General features: G+C 45.7%; 1 protein-coding gene across 4 annotated transcripts in view; it reads right to left on the bottom strand.

Moving 5' to 3' along the window:
* WDR7 (WD repeat domain 7) overlaps positions 1-14,130 on the bottom strand; it is a 2,460,073-nt gene that overhangs the window by 2,108,724 nt on the left and 337,219 nt on the right. The gene's annotated exons all lie outside the window — the stretch shown is intronic.

Below are 14,130 nucleotides of genomic sequence, written 5' to 3'. Positions count from 1 at the left end.
GTGCAGTCTGCCTTACTCCCCCTTATGCTCTTGTGCTCCACCTTTTATCCCTGTGGGGAAAGGAAAGTGCCATCAGGTGTGTGAGGTTTTGGTCAACTGCCAGACTTTGCCTGGACCCTTGGGTTGGGACAGGTCAGGTAAACAGTTTTAGAAACAGTCCGTTGTTAGTCACCGTATGGGAAGGTGTTCATGTTGGAAAAGGAAGGTTGTAGAGTTTCAGAGTATCCTACGGGATATAGAGAGAAAGAGGTGTTCTATGGGATTATAACCCTCGTCCTAGGGGGTTTTCTGGTGATCTCGGGGTAGGGTTTGTGAAACAAACTGGGATAGCCAGTGAATTGAACAGAGGGGATTGTGGGAACGGTAGTGTTTGGTCAAGGTAGATTAAGTGTTCGGGAATGAAATGGCAGAGGGACGTGAAGAAGAATGATTGGGAATATCTGGGTAGAAGACAGGGTAGCAGGGATTCTGGCAGTTATGGTTTTTGATGGGTTTTTCAAATGCAAAGGGCTTGTTGGATTCTAGTAAGGGAGATATATTGGACGGAAAGGAGGTAGATGTAGAGCAGCATATAAAAGCCACAGGGACTTCGTCCTACTCACCGTTTCCCCTGGTATAATAAAGCGTCTCAACTTGGATATTCCCCCAAGCATAACCCTTGGCTCCCCTACCCAGGTGATACTTCCCTGCTCGTCCACCCCCAGGGTTGGGATCCGAGAACGCCAGCCCGTCCCCGGCCATCTGAATAAGGGATTCTCGAGGTCTACTTGGGAGAATACCCGCAGGTTTTCTACAGGTTACAGAAGAAGGAGGCTGACACAAAGGTGGCATGTTTGGAGTTAAAAGACTTATTAAACAAGAAAGCAAGAGAAAACCCATCACTATTCCTAAGAAGGGTTTCCCTGCCTCAACTAAAGATAAGGTCCTCACACTAGAAACTAAAGTATTAGTTAGAACTGTTCTGGCTGCAGGAGAATGACTCCCTTCTCCTGGGTTATGGCTCCTGGTTTGTTGAAAAAGTTCCCAGATCTTACAGTCTTGTGTCTCAGGGGGAATGGTTCCCTTCCCCGGATAGTAAAGTTGCAAACTAAACTTTTTTGGTGGCCCAAGAGAATGTTTCCCTTCTCCTAATGTCCAGTCTCAGACAGAATGAGGGAATTTGTCCCTTCCCAGAGGTCTTTTTGGACCTTAATGCCGGTCTGGGTTACCAGAATGACTCCCTTCTCCTGGTATCTTGTTATCTGTTCCTTACAATCAGAAGGAATGACTCCCTTCCCCTGGTGGTCTTTTCATTAGGCTTCACACCTACAACATCCAATTCTGAGTGTTAGGAGGGTCCGCAACCCAGATGTATCTTCTTTAATCCTGCCCACTTAGTTCACTTCCCTGACAAGTACTGCCATGAGGAAGAGGACTCTTTTCTGTCCCCTACCCGCCTTTGGCTGACAGTGGGTTGATCTCTCCCACTGTTGTGAGGGACTCTCCCTCTCAAGTTCACTTTTTGGTAATCGGGGTACTCGACCCTTCCCTGGTGGTTAACGGGCTTCGTTCCACCACTGCGAGGTGGTGGTTTGTAGGCTTCCTGCCCCTGCCATGCCACTCAAGCGTTATTGTTGCAAAGGGTACTAGAGACAACTGCATGCGCCCTCTGGGAAAGCAGCCCTGCGTCCCCTCCCGTCTCCCGTGTCACCCTTTACCATGTTGGGAGTTTCAGCATGTCGCCAGGGCTTCCTGGGATTGCAGGCCTTCAGTTTGGCTTTTTTGGCGTCTCGCTTTCCCTGCAGCTATGCAATGTAATTCCCAGCTGCCGTCTCCGTTCCAGCCTCCTCTCGACACTGCTGGGTACCGGTTTGCTTGTGCAGACTTTACGATCATCTGGTGCAGTGGACTACCAGCATCCTTGGAGCTCTCTCCCTCCAGATCAGCGACACAGGTTTGTATCTCCCGCGTTTGGCGCGCAGCACCTCTGCAGTCTTCCGCGGCTGCCTGAGACCAATTGTCTGTTTTTATGAGACTCCTGTGACCACTCCTCCACAGAAGTGTAACGTTCCTGCTTCTTCCCTGGGCCGCTCTTTATGGCTCCTGGCAGCCACTTCCATCTCATTACTTGCATGGCTGGAGATCTTTATATTTGATCATCTTCGTGCTAGTACTTGAGTCAGCTATACCACCTGCATTGCCATCAGTCTTCCTCATCGCAGTCCTGTTCAGGAAAAGGTTATAATTCGCTCTCATCAGTCTAGCGTAGTCTTCTTAGCATCATGACCAACAGACTTAGAAGAACTGATATCGAAGTGATACATATTAGCGTTGGTAAAGGAGTTCTATATAGACTTTGGGGTCTCCACAGTAAAGAATGGCAAGGTTCAGTCATGGGATGATAACTGTTACCTTAGAACTGCCTGGTGTTATTATCGGATTGTGGGGTTGAAGGTTAGCAAGGCTGTGCCTCAGAGCCAGGTTCCTATCCCCAAGTAGCGGTGGTGTGGTTGTCAGCTTGAAGACCCGGGAGTTAAAGGGGCCATATCTCAGACTATTATTGAGTGTTGTGCGATACCATCTGCTGATTTAATTTTTTAGTATGCGAGGCCCGGAACCATGTCAGGTTTTCAGGATATCCCTCATTAATATTCATGAGATAAATTTGAATACAAGGATTCTAAATGCATGCACATTTCTTCTCGTTCATATTAATGAGGGATATCCTGAAAACCCATCAGGATTCCAGCCCTCAAGGCCTTGAGTTGGAGAATAGTGTATTTGTATTTATTCCTGTCTAAATGTAATGATTATGTGCCTCATTGAGTGAACTCTTTGTAGACCCCTGACTCCACTCACACACTCGTAAAAAAGAGCCCTGCCATATCACTGACTGCTCTACATGTTTACCTTGATTGTGTTTGGCTACCCTCTCAGAGTTCCCCTGTTCACTGTAACTAGGGTGGCCTCCTAAAATCTGTCCACCAGACCACATTCTAGAAATCCATCTTAACAGGAAGCAACACAGTACTGTTGAAGGGGGATGAAGTCATGGGTTATAAATAAGGTGCATGGGGAAGCAATGGGTAGTGTGAGGAGTCAGCAATGAGAGTCGGACACAAGATTGTTGTGTTGTGGCTAAAGACTTATGAAATGAAAATAGCCTCACAGAGGTATTTTCCCCATCTATTAGAAAGAGGAGTTTCCCTACCTAAAAACCAAAATGAAGGATCGGTCTGTGTCGGAATGTAAATAACTGAAAAGCCATCATTGTGTCCAAAACATCCTATCCTGACCCTCACACTATAAATAAAACAAAGGGTGCAAAGGACAGGTCTTCAACCCGATAATGGCAAAAAGGTTTTCACAACTCAAAATAATAATAGCTCCAACAAAAATGTTCTCCAAGTTGAAAGACCTTGGATCCAGAGGGTGTTTCCCCCTTCCCCTGGATTCTTAAGTAGGATGGCAATTGTCTCTTTGGGTTAGGATGAAATTACCTAAGTAGAAAGGTCCTACCACCAAAAGTCCGACCCCCATTTATTCACATATGTATATGTGGGGAGGTGGGTAAAATTAATAAAAATGTATAGGTGTAAAACGAACTTTTGGTGGTCAGACTTTTCAACTCAGTAATTTCACGCAGATCCGTCTCTTTTACTAACAGTTCCTTTGTGTCTCTGCTGGATTCACAAGGTTCCTGTTTAGGCAACAGTTTTTCATTAACACAAGCTTCACCTCCCTTAATGAAGCACTACTGTCCTTTATTATTTCTAGTAGCTTTGCAACTCGCCTGGTATATTCCCCTGCCAGGACTTCTTATTTATTTATTTATTCATTTGTAAAGTGCACATAGCCCAAAGGCAACTAGGCGGGGATTACTGCTTATGGATATGGTTACAACTTTGATGTCTTAGAGGCATTACATTACTGGTTGCACAGTACATTACATATCGGTCATAAACACTCAGACAATTGCATTACAAGTTACACAGTACATTACAGATAGAGCAATAGACACTCAGCACTTAAAATGTTAAACAGTAAATTTACATTATGCGCTTCAATTGCCTGGTATCCTTCCTTTGCCAAGACCTCTTATGTGTTCTGTACTTTTCCTTTTCTGCATTCAAACAATCTTCTCGTAGCCCTAGCAATGGTATCACATTGTTGTTGGTGCGGTCGCTGGAACACCCTGGGGTACCCATTAGCTTAGGGTTGACTCATCTGTTCTCTCCAGTGTCTCCGGTCCGGTTTGCGCTTCTGCGGTGAGGCTCTTTCACTCGTTTCTCACTCTGGAGCGAGAAGACATCCTTCCAGCTTCCTTTGCGTCTCTGTGGTTACACGCCTGCTTTCCTTTAGGACCTGTTCTGGAGAACGCTGCCTCTTTGAGCTGCCGAGCACCCAGGAACTCTTTTGCAGTTCCCAGCGTCTTCACAGCACTTCCTGCTCGCATACTGCATTTCTCCTTCGATCTCGGTTGTCTCCTCCGCTCCGCCACACCAGTGCATGTTTCTCCTGCTGACAAGCCTTTGGATATCAGCCAATGTCATCTCCTGCACTGCCCCAATCAATAGTGCGGTTTCCATCTTTAAATGTCCCATGCACAAGTGATTATGTAGAACTAGGCTGCACCTTGAGCTTCAGGCTCCTGTTACCTGTACCAACTCCCTCATACTCCTCGTCTCAGTACTTGGGTGATTATGGGAGTTGGAGTCCATAGGTGTCATTGGACATAGTGTTTATATCGTTTTTCTCAGTGGTTTTACATGAAAGCCCACCAGAAAAAAACATTGTATTCAAGCTTTGTGTATTCATGTGATGAATCTAATGGCGGATAGCACAGGGGCAACGTGCTAGTCTTGGAAGCAAGACCACTCAGAGCAACAGAGGTTTGAATCCCGGATCCCCCAACTGAGGTATGAAGCGCGTTATAAAACACCAATAAATTAAAAAATAAATATGTAGTTCATATGTGGGGTTTGACCAGAATATGGAGAAGAGGTTTCTTCACTGCCTCTAAAAGGGGAAACCAGCAAGTGACAATAGGCCATTAACGTCTTGGGTATTAGATGCTCTTCCTCATGAAAAAAGGTCTTGGTTATTAGAGGGTCTTCCTCATGGGAAAGGGGGAGATACCGCTTCTCATCCAATGAAGCCATGACATCCCTCTGGCAGTTGTCTCCTCCCATGTGATCCGCCCTCCTATAGCCGCCCCCAGAGTCAGTTAGGTAGCAGCTGCCGTGCCCTGGCCACAGGGTAGGAGGTCGCAGCCAGGGAATCTGTGATAACTCCATTGGATTCATCACAGTAGGTATGGTGGGCCAATAAGTAATTAGTGAGATGTTCTTTGAAGAGAAGGTTTTTCAGGTCCTTCGTGAAGTGTAGGATGGAGGAAGTCATTCTTATGTGCATTGGGAAAACACCAGTTTCCCGTTTTCAATCCTGCAGTTCTTTCTTTCCAGCCTGTTCATGCTGTGCCTTCAGGTGGTGCGCTGGCCTTCTGGGATGGTGAGTTTCTCATTAAAGTAGAGTGGTGTTTTGTTTTGACCGTGGTGCAGGCAGTTCCTCACAAACATTCTTCTGCACTGTATTCTACAAGGCTTTCCTTCTGTGCCACTTGATCTCTTGTTTTTAATATGGTACCCCTGTCCCTTTCTCCAAGAAGTTAGTTGCTCTACTCTCTCTGTTCATATAGAAGCTCTTCTCCTAACCAAAGCTAGATTTCCTTCGGGTCCACGTTCTCTTCTACTTCTCAAATGGTACTTTTTGTTTCCCTCGCCAAGATGGTATCATTCTCACCATCTTCCCAATCTTCCCTGCCTACTTCCTCCCTTCATAAACCAGATCTCTGAGGGTCTTAGGCACCACTCTGGCCATCTCTTCCAAGTACCTTCCCCTGAGTGGGTGTTAGGAACCAGAGATCTACCTGGCCTTTATTTATTTATTTTATTTGTATGGCGCCCAGACCTGGAGGTATCACGGTGCAACAGAACGGAACAGCAGGAGTTACACAAAGGTATAGAAAAAATAGATTACAATCTTTAGGGAGGTCCATGTAGGATATACAGGCAACTACGGATCTGGTAAGGGTTACGCATGTTTGTATGCCTTTACTTTTTTGTGGAAAAGAGAGTAAGCAGGTTAATCTTGGATATGCTGTGGGAGGGCGTTCCAGACAGCGTGAGCGATGGTGGTTAAATGGGAGCCCCCAGCTCTTTCCTTTTGCGTCCTCCTTACCGGGAAGCTATGGCAGCCGCTGTAGACTCGCCACTGCATGATGGCTGTAGCGCGGTTTCACAGGTGAGCTTGCCGGGATGATATCTTGCCTTTCCACAGAGACCACTGTCTCCTTCCATGCATTCTCCCTCTCAAGATGGCAATCCTCATAGGACACGTTTTACCCCTTCCAAAATTGCTGGGGTGGCCAGGAAAAGTATCCACGATCAAGAGGGGTTTATGTTGCGCTCGCCATATTTGTGACTGGGGGTGCGGCGAAGTAAGCACAATGTTTTAATTTCCTATGTATCCAGTATAGTTATGGGATATGTCACTTTAGTGTTACTTTTTGTTTAAAGTTGATACATGTTAGAATGCATGCATGTAGAAAGTAAAATGCTGAAACCACAAAATGAAATGTAAATACGATTCAGACATAATGTGCTGTGGAATGTGTGAGAAACCTGAAGGCGTCCAACCCGCTAGTTCACTGGGGATCTGTCATCCAGGTGACAAGGACACGGCCATCGCTATTGGATCCAGTTTCTGGGGGCGGACCACCAGTGCGGGAGGAGCACTTGGATGGGGGGTGCTCGGGGAGTGGAAGTGGGACACTGATGTGCGAGACGTGGTACCCCCTTCTTTATAACACGTTTTCCCCATCCTACCCCGTATGATATTCATCTGTTTTACCCCCTCTGACCCCTTTTCTGACAAAAACCTTCTTACACCATGAAAGACAATGGATTAACACAAGGGCCTTTTACCAGACATGTCGCAACACAAGGGTCAGGCAGAGTCAGGCAATTGACAATAACTACACACACTTGACGCCCCTTATCCCTTAGGGATAAAAGATGGAGCACGAGAGCACACTTTGAGCAAGGCAAACCGCACGAGGAAGCAGCTATTGCAGGACGGCACTCCAAAAGGAGGAGAAAGGTGGCGAGAACCGAAAGGACAACAAGGAAGGAAGTGCAGTTGCCCCTTTCACCCCCGACCCGCAAAGCCTCAGTGAAAATAATCATAAGTGTAACGCTCACCTGATTCCCGCAGAGGCGCCGGTCTTGACTGGGTGAATGCCGTATCTTCAAAGTTGATGTGTAACACACGGTTGGCTCTTTGGGCTGGACCTCTGTGCACTGTATGTCTGACTTGAAGAGTAAGATGTCTGCAGATAGAAAATATGGGATTAATGAACTGGGGTTATTGAGTGCCTCTCTCCTCTTCCCTTTCTCTTCTCCTGTAGAACCCCAAAGGTTAACGCCCTCACCTTAGGTAAGTGAACGCCGAGCTCTCCATCTGCCTCGGGGCAGGGTGCCGTAACCAGTTTCTTCACTGGATAAGGGTGCAGGCCTCTTGACCTCAGAGGACTGCTGTCCGTCGTTAACTGCACGAACGGTAAGTTCTGGGCACTTCAAATGTCTTAAAAGTCTTTTGTAATGATATCTCTTGTTTTGCAGGGTTCCGGCGATGGCGGATGGCGGGCTGATGAGAGTTGAGGATCGAACCCGCGTGAGGAATAGAAGCGCCTGGAAGCACGTAAGTAAGCGCTTGTAGCCTGCTTCACGATGCGCACTAACTGTCCCTTTTATCTTGCAGGTACAAGTTCGGAGCTTTAGAGAAGCTGAAGGGTGCTGGAATACCCACTGGATTCGGCGTGGGAAGGAGTAATGGCACGTGAGTAATAAAGTTGCCCAATGTCTTTAAACGCACCTTCTTTTGTCTTTCAGATGCGGGATGCAGCGCCGAAGGCCTCCGGAGCGTGCGAAGAGTAGGTAAGCCTTTGTCTTTCAGATGCCGGAATGCAGCGCGAGGCGTTGGTGACAGCCGATGGACCAGGTAAGAGATGCGCTGCCACTGAAGACCGTAGTGCTAACCTGTTCTTTCTTTGTCTTTACAGGTGCTGCTGAAGACTGGATTCCAGGATGGTAAGCCTTTGTTCCCTTAGGCCCAGGATCAGAAGCAGAAGACACGATGAGCGTTCTGCTGCAGAGAATGCAGAATAACAAAGCAAGATTCATCCATCGGGTGTGGTTTAAATAGCCTCCTGTAGTGCTTAGGTGTCTCCTTCCACAGCCACGCCTAGGTAAGAAAAGAGTTCCTGCTTTCCAGAAGAGTTCCAGTGTTCTGAACCTAGGGAGTGGCTCCTGCCCCACCCAACAGGAAAAGTAGTCCCAAACAGAAGAGGATCAGGGGTTCAACTGGCAGGTAAGTAAGCAGCATGGTCTGCTGCAGGTAAGTCCACCCAAGCATTATGAGCCCGGCGCTTCCAGCGCTGGGACTGGGCATCTTTATGAGCCTGGTGCCACTGGCGCCAGGACAGGGTCCAAAAGGTCCCAATTGGGACTGGCTGGCACTCGGAACCGGGGTTATGGGTCTGCTTCCAAGGGAGTCGGGCAAGTCCTGATCTTTTGGAAGCAGAGATCATGACAATAAGGCCGGGGACAACAGCTAGCGTGCAGTCTAACAGATGTCAATGGTGCACAGGGCCCTCCTACACTGATAACCAAGGCAGGGGGAGATGCTTGCTACCGTGGTACCGTCCTTGACTCCCGAGGCAAGAAATGCCAAGGGGTTCATTACAACCGGTGAGTCGGATGGAGAATCGATAATAAAACGAACTGTGTTGAGCAAAAGCTGCAAATGGCAATATGATGTGAATTGAAGAACAAAGACCTTGTGTGTTTAAGAACTTTCGAAAGCAGGGAGAGACCAGCTGCAGAGTGGTCCGCCGCCATGTGGGTGCACATTCGAAAGACTCTGGTTTGGTCCCCTTTTTATTGTTAAGACCATAGATACCAGGATGCCCTAGGAGAGCCAACGAAAGAGGTCAAGTGGTCAGACAAGGGTCGAGTAAAACCCCTTGTACAATCGAACGTCTTTGACCCGTGACCAAGAGGAAAACTAAGGGAAATGAATCCCGCATTAGGATAAATCAAAGTGTACTGTGTAGCTGGCAAATGTGAACCCGGCTGAGGAATGCCTGCAAAGCATGGTGAAGCACGATAACCCTGTGAACATTGCGTTGACAAGAGTTAACCCGGCTGAAGGTTGTCCACAGTGGAAGTTTGTTTAAAAAGACATTGGAACTCGTGAAAATACTGTCAGTGAAAGGCTGTGGTGAACCCGACAGAGGGAGGCTAGCATTCGAGAAGGGTCTTTGCCTGGAAAAGGGGAAGCAGGGGTGAAGAGCATTCACCCAACGTAAAAGAATACCAAAAGGAACTTTTGTTTTGTTATTTTGATACATCAGGCCCTCGGAGGCAAGATACTTTTGTAGAAAAGACCACAAAAGGTCCTGATATCGCTGAAAGTAGCTGTAGCCTCGTGCTGGAGAAGACCAGGAGTCTGCTGTGCTCAAGAGTCCCGCCTTGTCACGTGTTAAAACCGTGGTGAAGGGAGACCCCGGCCATAACATCCTGACTTATCATGTATGAACACTTTCTTGTGAACACTACCCCACAAAGTATTTGTAAACTTAGCGGTAAGGTTTGGCAATCTTTTTTTAGTATGGGCCCTTTTATTTGACAAGACGCCACTAGGACTGCCTTATTATTTGATGGTCGTAGCTTGCTCTCATCTTAGATTTAGGTTAGGCGTTATTCTCACCCATTTATACAGTTTAATAAACACCCTAGAAACATATCACTTGTGTCTGTCTTTACTGTTGCCACCATGAGTTCCTTACAAGTTCCCAGAAACAGGCAATGAGGAGTTTTCATAATGTGCATGCGAGAAAAGGGACCTGAAGAACCCACGCTTTTTTACAAAATGGTTTAAAACACAGCAGTCACGGCTTTGCAAAGGTGAATTTTAAAGTGACTTTGAAAGAATGGTTTTGCAAAAGTTTCAGGGCTAGATGATGGGGAAATAAGTAACTACGACCTTGGCAATGGTCAGCTCAGCTAAAGGAGTCGGCCATGGTTTCTATGGCTTGTATCGCAGAAAGCAGATATAGTCTCTTAAATGCATGGGAGCTTGACAGAGGGTTACAGACATCTGTTTGACCAGCAATGCATATGTGGTGAAGCAATGCTCGAGGCTAAAGAAATCGAAAATCAGGAGTTTCAATTGTATCCTCAGATGTGCCATGTGTGATAAAATGGCAGTTATTTCTATTATACTGTCCCAATGCAGTCAGTGAGATGGGGTAGATGAGATAGTTATCGCTGGATCAAAGAGAACCAAATTATTCAGCATTCTTCATATTGCTGGAAGTATCTATGCAAACCATGTGCAATTAGTGTTAAGGTTAAAGGGCTCAGGCCGGTTAATACTAGTGATGAATTTAAAGTTTAACTGTTTGATGATGTCCTGACCTACCGCAGACAAATCCTAAAAGGAGGTGCGTTTTACACATGAGCTGAAGATGGTAGTTAAGATAACGGCCAACAATGACAATATAGGAATTAGAGAAAGATGGGATTTCTTTGAAGAGGTTTTGTCCAATCGCATGTGGGGCATGGATTGTAATAAAATATATGGGAGTGTTAACTGTTGCAAAAGTGTATATAATGTGTCAACTTATGTGGCTTGTTCAGAATTGGGTTTGTTTTGCTCAACAGAGTCATCTAGCTTCTCCCCAGATGATTTTACAAGAAACTTGCTTCATGTACAAAAAAACGTGCACTCGTTCCTCAGGTGGTGGGCCCGCTTTGGGTTAAGGTGATTAGGGGTCCACACCTACAAAGCTGGTGACCACAAAGAGACCCCTGGCTTTCTGGGATGTTAGGGTCTCCAATCAGCACAACTCGACTGTTGCGCCTCTTTGCAGGGACCAGTCTTCCGTGCACAGTGAAAAAGAAGTTTGCGGGTGCCATTTTGGTTAAAAGCCTGTCTGTTGCCCGGAGACATGGTACCGTGGCCCAGCTGTGCAGACTTGACGAAGCACCACATTGGCGCGCTTTAGTTTCACGCAAGTGCCCTTTTGGGGGGTTAAAGCAAGAGGGGAAGTTGGGATTAAAAGAGGGTTGTTTCTTTGATTTAAGAGATTTGGTAAGGATAGAATTGGAGTGCCTGTGCAGAGTTAGTCAAGGTTATGAGGCTTGAAAGGGTGAATGTTCTGGAGGAGTGAGTGAACTGTTTTACATTGCAAGTCCTTTGTAAATATTTTTTACCTGGTTTGTTATTTTAGAAGTGTGAAATGGTATCCTACCCAGCATGTCCATTGTGAGGTTTGTCTTGATAACCTTTAGTTTGCATGTCTGGTTGGCATCTTATGGTAAGTTTCACTCCTACAGACCACATAGGACCCTCCACTCGTAAAGACACTCCTGTCCTGATGAAGGCCTACACCATTAGAGCACACCTAGCTCCACGCAAAATGGCCGAAACACTGTCGTGTTGACATGCATTATATGTTGCTGTTCACCTCTTGATTGTGCCCACACTCTATGGGCCCCCCCACCTGTTTATGATTCCACTGAATTCTCTAAGCTTCCTTCCCAAGGAACCTATAGAGAATGAACAAACTGTACAAGTAGATGTCTCAAATATTGACTACTTGATCATTTGTACTTAGGTACTACACTTTGTATGTCCTCAAATGTGAATGTCCTATGTTTTTTTAAAAATACCAGTGTATTACTACACCACTGCACTTCAAAATAAAACCCTTTTGTGCAGAAGAACACTTTCATGAGAATTCTGGGACCACCCACACAAGGGGTCACCCACTCAGGGTGTAGCAGTGGTTACTCTTCAGCAGAGATTGACCTGACCTTGCCCTGCCTACTTCCTGCAGACATAGTATTCTGGGACTGACATCACAAAGCAAAGGCTTGGCCCAATTCGTAATGGTGTGACCTTACAGAAGGGGTGAAATGGACCAATCAACCATGGCAAACCGAGTATAAAAGGTGGTGAGACCCGGCAATTTATTCTGGTACTGGCTGCCCAAAGTCCTTCTACATAGAGGTGAAGATAAAAACGGTTTATAGACATAATTTCGAAATCAAAAATTTCGAAAGTCAAAAAGTCGAAAAAAAAATGTCGAAAACAATAATGTTGAATTTATTTTTTATGACGTTTTTTTTTCGAAATGGGGGGGTTCCCCCCTAACCCCGTTTTTTCTTTTTTTTGTTTTTACCTATTTTTTTTATATAAACTAGAGCCCAAAAAAAAATATCGAAAAAAAAAATAATTCGACATTTTTTTTTTCGACATTTTTGATTCGACTTTTTTGACATTCGAAATTTTGTATTCGATATTATGACTGGACACCGATAAAAACCTCTAAGGAGGGAGCATGTGTTGCCTTGTTCTAACAGCAGGTAACCAGGATCCTACCCAGCCTAGTGGAGGTGACAGCCCCTGCAAATGCTCTCTGGCATCCTTTCTGGCAAGGAAGGGCAGAAGAAGGGCTCACTATATCCAACCAAGAAATCAAGGACCAACTCTGGGCTCCGTTTCATGCCTCAAACCGTTTACAAGCAGACTTGACCGCTTTGGGTTAGTTCCAGACATTGTAGGTCCCTGGAGCTACCTTTAACACTCAATGGTTTTTTTGAACCGCTTTGAGCTGTGAAGCTGGTGACTTCACCATTACCCGCCTTCGCACCAGCTGCCTTCTAGCTGATAGCCTCTGCAGAAGCACATTGCATTGCTATACCTCATCAAACTGACTCGGCCGCTTTGGCTATAGACTCAAAAATAACTTGCCTGTTGTTCAGCCGACTAGATCCAATCACTGCTGCAAGAATGCACCACAGACCACACTATCGTCTCTACCAGCTAGACACTGAATAGGTTAAAGGAATTCACAGGGGCTCTGTTTCGCTTGACTCGTTTTAAGACACCTAGTAACTACTTAAGGCCCTACTCCATACATTTTTCATGCATACCCCTAAACTTGAAAACTGCTGCAGAAACTATTGCCCGTCTAACTCAGTCTTCAGCTCCAAAATGCCCCTTTCATCCAAAGTCAGGATATACAGTGTCTTCTTTCACAGGAATCTATTATTTAGTGTTTTGAATAGTGCGTTTGCATTTTTACTTTAAATATTTTATAGAACCTTGATTGGATATTTATTTTGTTTTTTTGTATCGCTGTACAATTTTTGTTTGGATACTTCTTTGCTAGCTCACATTCCTTTTGAAGTGTATAGCCTGCACTAGGGCCATGCTATCTTAAGAGGCTGAGGAAGTAAAGCATTACTGTTGTCCATGTGTTACTGCTATCAGAACAGAAGCACCTGTTCATCCCACTAGGTTTCCTCTTGTTTTTCTTTTGGATATGCTTGACTCGCCTTCCCTGCTCAAGTGATGCTTTATATAGAACAATGTTGTCACCTGACCTCAGAGAAAGCTCTGCAATGCTATGACCCCTTGCAAAGTCAGTCAGTGCCACACAGCTGAGCATGAGTAACAGGACGGAAATCATCAGTTTGTAGGATGTGCTTACCCTGAAAGTGTGTAACTTAATGTCCTTCCCCCATTTAAAAAAATGCTCATCAGAGCCAGCACTGAGGGAACATTTTGCAGATGACAAGCAATGTCTACTCTGCATACAGCGATCAGCCACAATCATATCTACACCCTGAAGGCAGACACTGCTGGATCTTGCATACTAGCACTGTTTGAGTTCCCAGTGATTTCTGCACACTGGTCATCCAGAGCCCAAATCCTCGGGAAGAATGGGAATTAGTAGGACTAACAAGTGGGAAATGGAACTGATGAGGAATCCTCTAAACAGAAGCCAAGCCACTTCAGCAACCGTATCAAATCCCACACCAACTCTACCCAAACCCTGAACCCTATAGTTCAGCATCCAGGGTGCCAGACAAACAATCCAAGGAAGTAAAGAGAGAAAGTAAGCCCACGCAAGACCTGACCTCTCGTTTGCATGGGTTTCTTGGTAGAAGAAATGTACAGACCAGGAAACGATGACTGGAATGAAGAATGTATGTACAAAATGAAAACAAAACATAC

The sequence above is a fragment of the Ambystoma mexicanum genome, chromosome 6p, assembly GCF_040938575.1.
Source record: "Ambystoma mexicanum isolate Mex_15411 chromosome 6p, UKY_AmexF1_1, whole genome shotgun sequence".
NCBI classification, from domain to species: Eukaryota; Metazoa; Chordata; class Amphibia; order Caudata; family Ambystomatidae; genus Ambystoma; species Ambystoma mexicanum.
This window is presented reverse-complemented; position numbering and strand designations above follow the sequence as displayed.